Source organism: Cottoperca gobio, chromosome 9 (genome assembly GCF_900634415.1).
Source record: "Cottoperca gobio chromosome 9, fCotGob3.1, whole genome shotgun sequence".
NCBI classification, from domain to species: domain Eukaryota; kingdom Metazoa; phylum Chordata; class Actinopteri; order Perciformes; family Bovichtidae; genus Cottoperca; species Cottoperca gobio.
In genome coordinates this window covers 4,974,314-4,980,962 of record NC_041363.1, presented here as the reverse complement: position 1 = coordinate 4,980,962, position 6,649 = coordinate 4,974,314, and the positions used below count along the sequence as shown (strand labels likewise).

Genomic DNA, 6,649 nt, shown 5'->3' with positions numbered 1-6,649 from the left:
GAAGCCGACAATCTCTCTTTTCCACTCTGAGGTTAATTTGTACCTCTGTCACCATGTGGTCACAAGAGCATACCGCTCCTTGTCAGACAACAGTAACAGTATGTGGCAAACGGTGTTTGGCCATGAAAAAAATAAAAAAGCGTGTCTCAGCTGCAGAGCCAGTTTCCAGTTCTGAAGCTTAGCATTAATGCAGGGTCTTGAAGAAGTTTAGGAACATCCCTGCGGCACAGAAAGTGTCAATGCTGTGTTGTATTTCAAGTGCCTGTGGCCATCTGGTTTAAAATGGATTTTTACAAAAGCCACTTGTTTGAATTCTAACACAAACTATCTCACAAAGCTTTCACTTTGACACAGCCATTTAACCTCCCGTAATACTATATGTGATAAAAAAAAAAACCAACTCACAGAGATTACGGGTATCGAAGATAAATGGTGGTCGTTAAGAGCAAAGATTTGTCAAAAATATTACCCTCTGTGCTGTTTCTTTCCTTTCCATCTAACTTTGAGCTGGATTGGTAGGATGGAGGCCAAGAGGGAAAAGGAGGGAAGATAACTGCAGTTCCATTCCTATATCCCTTACGAGTAAATTGGCTCTTTATCAAATTTAGGCCCCATCTATCAATACAAAGAACGGTATCGAAATGACTTTGTTGGCCACAAATCGTTGGCAATAGATTGAGCCTCTGTTGAAACAAGGCCATCATTTATCTGGTTCACATTTCCTCCTGAGGTGAAAGAGAGAAAGACACAATAAGACTTTTATTTGTTCCCCCGGGTGATAGATGTAACCACATCGAATCTCTGATTACGAGATTACCACAAGTAAAATAAGAATCTATTAAACATTTAGACCTGTCGGTGCCCTATGAGATTCCCTCCGTTTCTATCAAATAGTGTTGTCAGGGGAGCTGGAGGCACGGGGAGTCTCCCAACACCGAGGAGATTTACACAGCTACAAAGTATTCTGGGCTGTACAAAGCCGTGTAGCTTGTCCCGGGAAGGGTGCTGCATAAAGGAGAGGTTAATTAGCGAGGATACAAAGTACTTATAAGATGTAATAAAACGGAACACACAGCTCCTCAATAAGCGGCACTCTCTGAGGTGAAAGGTGAGAGAACACCAGTTGTGAAGGTGAAAGTGGAGGCAGTGAAATGATAATGGAGAGGCGGGGCATTGTGGTTCTCCAGCTCTCTGTTCCACACCGAGAGCTGGATTTATCAGACCAGCCGGTCTGGGCCTAATATCCTTTTGTGCTGGCAGCGTATTGCGGAGTGAAGATTGTGGATGGAAATAATCAGCCCTTTTAAAGGTCAGGCGAAGTTAAGCACACCCAAAGTAGACCATGACATATTCTAGCTGATAAGAAATAACTGTCTGTGTAAGAATGAGGAGAGTTCACCTTGTCCCATTTATACTATCATGATTTCTCAACTGTCAGTCAAAAATAATGGCACATATGCCGTCAACCCTAACCACAACTACAGCAAACTCTTTGCTCACACACTTTGATGCAAACAGGGTAATGCATTGAAATACTAATAGCGTGGTCACTTGATAGCATCTTTTAAGTATCTCCAGTACGGTAATACATCAACACATATCTGTGTAAAGTGCAGAGGAGACGGGAGTCAACATTGCATTGATTTAACTGTTTAAAGCTGCAACAGAAACACCAGAAACCACTAACATATTCTTGGATTTGAAGGTGATATATGGCTAACATGTTTAGTCTTTTTACACTTTAAGATATGCAGCGATATTAGCATTCATTTAGCCCTATGTTTCTGCCCACTGGAAGAACGCGTGTCCAGTATTCACTCTTCTTCCTGCTCTGTTTTCGGACTCTTCCAAGTCCTGAGAGGAATATCTGTCTCTTTAGCTGCTACATTTTTCACCAGCTGACATAGTTGACATTTTGGGCAGCCAGGCGACGAATGGAGACTCCAGGAAGTTACTGCTCCCAGACCTAAGTGTGACACATAACCCCCCCCCCCCCTGCAAAAAGCAGAATTAGATTCAGTTTTTGTACAAACAAGATCTGACATTGTCATGCCTCGTCGAGTTTGTTCAAGTTTTCACGTTGTAGTCACCGTGTCAGTCTGTCATTTCACTTCCTGTTTTATTTTGTACCTACTTCTTGTCCCTCTTTACTTCCTGCCTTTGTGTGGTTTCCCGCCATCGTTAGCGTCTGCCCCGCCCCTGATTGTTTCCACCTGTGCCCACTCACCTCCTGTATAAATAGTCCTGTCTCCCCTTGTCTTGTACCAGCAGAATTTATTTTGTACATCCTCCTTGTGAGTGGTTTGAGTTTATGCTACCTGTTTGCAAGTATTTTATTTTACACTTTACTGTTTCAGGCGTCGTGCACTTCCTTCCCTGTGTCCGAGGTCGTTACAGACTTGTTCATTAGTGAGCTTTAGAGGTGCTGGTGATGTTCTGTAACTGTGGGACAGAGTCAGGCTGGGAGTTTACAATATGTGTGCTAAGCTAACATGCTCACGTTTGCAGCTTGATATTTAATGGACAGATATGAGAGATGTATCAATTCTTCTTACCCGACTCCTCACCAGAAAGTGAATGTGTGTTTTCTAAAATGTCTATTTAACATAAAAATGTAGATGATAGCCGCTTAAAAGTCCGTCTCGTTCTATTGTGTTTACGTCTTGTCACGGAAAGGGACTATAAGGGACTAGCATTGCTTTCAGTAGAGTTTAGGCAGCAAAAATAAAGGACGAATCATTTGGGAGTTGTGACTTGCAGCACTGTGGGCCACAGGAAGGTCACTCTGTGCCTTCCCTCTGGGCATCAGTCTTGAAAACAGAGTGACAGCCCCGGAGAGGCTGATAAGTAAATACAGTTTTAATGGGCTGTGAATGGCTGCTGGTAATCTGTGCAGGCCGGGAGTGGGCAAGGCACAGAGGGCGACAGGGCATTCTGCAGCGGTTATTATTAATGCTATCATAGATCAGATAGGCCAGGGGAGGAGAATGAAAGGTGTGATGAATTTTGGGGCCTCCTGTCTAGCAACTTACTGAAGGACAAGCTACTGAGGCTGGTTAAGGTCATAGATGAAGGATCCCACCCAAAAAAAGACACAAGGGACGATTCATTATGTATAATCCAGAGGAAAGGGTTGTACATGCCCCCGGGACCTACTGAAGGTCATGGGGTGACAATGGGGAAAGTTCAAAAACACATTCTGTAGAGTTTCTACTCTCCCATATTCTGAATATCTCACAATGTAAACTGTGTGTGTGTGTGTGTGTGTGTGTGTATATATATATATATATATATATATATATATATATATATATATATATATATATATATATACCATTAATTGTTTTTAGTACTCTGTGCCCTTGCAGGAACTAAACTGCCAAATATTCCAAAGTAAATGTGACGATCGGTGTCTGAACATTGGACAGTATGTTGTATGTTCGTGCGTCTGACATTTTGGTCTATTTTTAAGGCATACAAGCTTCCAGACATCAAACACTTGAGACCTTTCTCCAGACATCAAAGTCTCCTGTCCGGTCCTTGGAGAGGTCTGCGGATCCTAACGTCACACGTATAAAGACAGGTATTTTTGCTTCATTCCTACAACTGCTCTACCTGCTTTTAAAACCCCCCCACATGTTCGTGTCTCGTCATCTTCAGGATGGAGATGGATGGTGTGTGAGTTTTTACAGCATCCAAGGAAATGGACTTACCATACTTTTTTTTTTTTGTTAATGACTTGCAGCTACAGGCGATGTAACCCAAGACACTCGGGCTCCGTCTGGTTCTCTCTCTGATTTCCAACTGTTCAAGGGATTTGTTTGAGTGTCAGGCTATAGACGGGGCTACTTTTGGACAGCTACCAGCCTTTGTGAGAGTGATGTTCCAGCCCAACCATTACAGCTAGGGAAAGCACTGCTCTACATCCACACTTTTGTCCCTACCCCCACATCTAATGCTTTTTGCAGCTGCACAAGAGTGGAGGTGTTTCCACGATCAAATTGCACAAATTGAGAAGGAAGCAAAAAGCATGGCCCCTTAAGGACAAAGAAGGAATTTGAAGTCTGCTAGAAAGGATGCATTAAAAGTAGGACAGATGGCTGAAACGATGATTAGTGGATAAAGGGATTTCTAAATCCTCTTACCTTTGCAAACATCTAATTGAAGTAGTATCCACGCTCTCTGTGTGAGTACAGCTCTGGGTGATTTCCTTTCTCGGTTTGGCAGAGCTTTTCAGACCGCTGCATACGGAGTCAAAGTATATGTTCTGATCCCACTGTTGGAGCACTTGCTCTGCTAATGTACTTTCAGCAGTTATGATAAACTGACTGAGAGCAGGTGAGATGAGTTATAAGTAGGGCCTGCGAGCTGTATGCATATAACTTAAATATATCCAATTTGGTGCTTTTTCTGTAAGCAGTGTGTGGTGTACCTGTAGTCACAGCATGCACTTATATCTACACATAAAGTAGTATTACACGGCACACATACAGTACAATGCAGATTTAAAATGGTTATGTGTCCCCTCGGTGTGTGATTCACATTAAATACATCTCAAAAACAGCATAAGCATGTTCCTCACCATCAAAGTACAAGCAGACGTCATGTTAGGTCCTCACCGTGCAGTGATCACAGCTTGGCAGACGAGCAGAGCAACGAAACAAACACACATGAAAAGAATGATTAGACTGGTGGGTGACTCACTTGATATTTCTGTAATTAGCATTCATGGATCTTTCTTTATCTTTCCTTCACAACACCATCTGGTCTGCACAGGAGTAAAAACTAAAACTGTCTCACGGTTTAATCAATTACCAGTGATAAACAATATTTCATTTTCTGGGCTGAAATTAGTTTAATTTTGAAGAATTCATCAGCGGCAACAATAACGTTGTGGAGTCGCAACACATTCTTTCAAATTAAGAAACTGCAAACACGACCGTAGTCACTAGACACAGTCCTGTACGGTGTTACATCAGAGGTTGTATGATCATAGAGCTATAGTTTGTTGGAAAGTATTATGAAAATGACTTGTAGTCTGCTGGAACACAGAAGTCTTCATGTGGAGACCATATGTCCTTGTGAATAAATAAGTAAAACAAAGGAATGAAGAAGTGAAAATGCACCAAGGCCACTAGAGGGACTGAATCAAGGCCAGACTAAGTAACACGCTTTCATCTCGTCACTTTTATCACCTAATTGGATCTTTATGGTGCCCACAGTGTTAAGTGTCTATTGCCTTCTGTTCTCCACTTTCACACCTGAGCAGCTCGGCTCAGTTCACTTCCCATGCCACACGGGGTCACTAGTGCCTGCGGAGTGGCGCAATCATGGGACCAATTATTGGACATGTTCGATAACAACTTTTAAAGTCATCAGTGTTGTCCACAGAGGGCAGCAGTGTGTGAGGGGGCAGTGTTAGACATTTGGTAATGAGGCAACGATATGAGTTTGGTAAAAACGCTGACTGTCTAAAGATGAACTGCACTTAGGAAGCCCTTTGGAGTTGAATGTGAATTGGTCAAAAAGTGTTTAATATAAAAATGTGTGTGTGTGTATTGTCACCACTACCTGTGAAGAATGGTGTGTTGCTGGAGCGCCACACGCCTCCCGATGTGTGCCAGTGCCAGCTTTTTGTCACTGCTATAGGCTTTCTTCTCCTCTGCCTCTCTCGACGCGCATTGGACGGCTGATAGTGCGTAAGCTCCACTGAAACTGTATCCTATCAACTGTCTACATAAACATCGAAAGATGAAGGCTTGAAACCGGACTTTCGCAGAATATTGGAGCCACTTGGTGCCTAAGTGTAATTGGAAGTGGCAGCTTGGCTCCGGGATCAGAGCTCTGCGCGCTCTGCTGCGTGCCGCTGGAGTTGCGCTCAGGACTTGCCTGGGTGTGGATGTACGCTGACCTATGTTGCAATTTGAACTTTCTTTGATGTATTATACCATACATGATGCCGGGCAGGAATTGCTTCTATTTGTCCACAAGTGTCGGACTTTACGCACTGCATAGCAGCCAACTTCAGGTGCCTGGTAATGCGGAGGATACAGAGCAGACAAACTGACCAACTGAGGACAAGGGATTGAAAACGTTTTTCAATTTGGCTGTTTTTGGAGAAAATCGTTGTGGAGTTCCCTGAGAATCATTGTGAAGATGTATCACAACAGATGCTTCACCCTGCGTTTACGCAATTTATCCGGCGTAAGCGTCTTTCTTTTCCAAAAATGCTTCAAAGAGTGATGCAAAGCTGCGCGCAAGTTCCCTCTCTTCAGTTCTTGAATTTTCCAGACAAAAACAAGTAGATAGGACACAAGTGAAAAGGCTTTAAGAGTTGTTTTTCACGCGCACTATGCTTTTCTAGCATTTGCAAATGACTGGCTGAGGCATGGCAATTGTACCAGAAAAGATGCTTTCTCATTTTTTAATAACGAACTAACGATTTTTTTTTTTTTTGAATCAAGCCATTTCGGCTTCCATACAATTTTTTGGGGGGATTCTTGTTTGCCTATCGACTCGAAGAAACATGTTGCATATCCTTGCGCTTCAGTCGGCGGTGTTACTTTTTGGAGGTAAGCACAGTATCAGCCGATGTGTCTTCTAGTCCACTGTTTCATCTCAGGAAATGTGTTTTGTTTTGCAAAGAATA

The 6,649-nt window shown here is 42.8% G+C and overlaps 1 long non-coding RNA gene across 1 annotated transcript; it reads left to right on the top strand.

Moving 5' to 3' along the window:
* Window positions 1-2,272: 2,272 nt before the first annotated feature.
* Window positions 2,273-4,874, top strand: LOC115013726 (uncharacterized). The gene is made up of 3 exons (XR_003832823.1): window positions 2,273-2,294; window positions 3,473-3,583; window positions 3,746-4,874. It is a non-coding gene; the product is annotated as an uncharacterized LOC115013726 (long non-coding RNA).
* The last annotated feature ends 1,775 nt before the right edge of the window (window positions 4,875-6,649 follow it).